Source organism: Acyrthosiphon pisum, chromosome X, assembly GCF_005508785.2.
Source record: "Acyrthosiphon pisum isolate AL4f chromosome X, pea_aphid_22Mar2018_4r6ur, whole genome shotgun sequence".
In the NCBI taxonomy this organism is placed as follows: domain Eukaryota; kingdom Metazoa; phylum Arthropoda; class Insecta; order Hemiptera; family Aphididae; genus Acyrthosiphon; species Acyrthosiphon pisum.
In genome coordinates, this window is record NC_042493.1 from 36,060,302 (window position 1) to 36,061,486 (window position 1,185).

The 1,185-nt window shown below is 24.4% G+C and overlaps 2 protein-coding genes across 4 annotated transcripts in view; both read right to left on the reverse strand.

Annotated features, from left to right (window-relative positions):
* The window catches only part of LOC100167380 (solute carrier family 23 member 2), a gene marked incomplete at its 3' end in the record, with an annotated part of 25,653 nt that extends 24,656 nt beyond the window's left edge, over positions 1–997 (reverse strand). The window contains 1 exon segment of one of the 3 annotated variants that reach the window (XM_029486004.1): positions 870–997. 3 annotated transcript variants of the gene reach the window in all.
* LOC107885566 overlaps positions 1–1,185 on the reverse strand; it is a 7,351-nt gene that overhangs the window by 5,465 nt on the left and 701 nt on the right. The gene's annotated exons all lie outside the window — the stretch shown is intronic.

The following is a 1,185-nucleotide window of genomic DNA, read 5'->3' on the forward strand; positions in this document are numbered from 1 at the left end:
AAATAAAATCATATATTGGTTTGTTTTAGATTTTTAACTTTTTACATAGGGTATTTTTAGACTACAAGATGTATTACCTACAAATAATTTACACTCAGCCGATAATGATAGTGTAGCAAGTATAGATTTGGATTTACAGAATGAAAGTAGTAGTGAATATTGGATTAAGTATCACTGGAAGATATTATTGAATACTTAAAATCTTCATCATCACTTATGTCTAAATTATTATCTTAAATATACTTAAAATTATTATTATCTCTTTTTTTATTATTACTAAACTAAATATAATACAATATTATATATTATTATAAAGGGTATACTTAATAGTACAAAGTAAATTTATTTTGTATAGTATCATGGGTCATGGATTATGGATAACATCATATAACTTATCATGGTTGTTGAATATAAAGGTTATAAGAAAGTCCGCCCCCCCCCCTCTAATCTCTTTAAATCTTACCAAATATCAATTTTGTGAGACAAATACATTTAAAAATTCCCGAAATAATGCATTGTAGGCCACCTGCTTACCTAGAATAGTAGGCCGGTACTGTCCCAGTCCGGGCCTGGGTACCTATATCATATGTACTAAATTGTAAGTATTTATCTAAATTTGAATTATAACTTAGTGATAATTTATTGTTTAATTTAAGCTTATAAAGTTGTCATATTTTTCTTAAATTGTTTAGTTTGTATTATGACTTATGACAAATGTCTTCAAAACGTTTTGGTGGTTTAGTTAAATATATAAATAATATCTATAAGGATTTCAGATGTATAATATTTTAATAGTTAGTTATTATAAAATATAACAACATTAAATTACGTACCTATGTTACTTACTATACCTATGTTGTTTCATTTACCTATAACAGACATTTCACATATTATTTTGATCTTTATTATTCCGGACTTCTGCGAGAATCTTCGATTTGTATTTTACCTAATCAATTGATAAAACTCACATATTTAATTTTATTTATATCTAAAAATATTAAATTACTTATTTAGTATATGGTAATATAGTTAACTCATGTTTAATTTTTCAATAATTTCACACGATTTCGTTATTCACTATAATATAAATATAATAGTAGTTGTTAAAGTCGGTTTTTGTACTTTAATGAGAATAAAACCTTTTAAATTATTCCAAAAACTGTCTACCTATCATTCATTTAATTT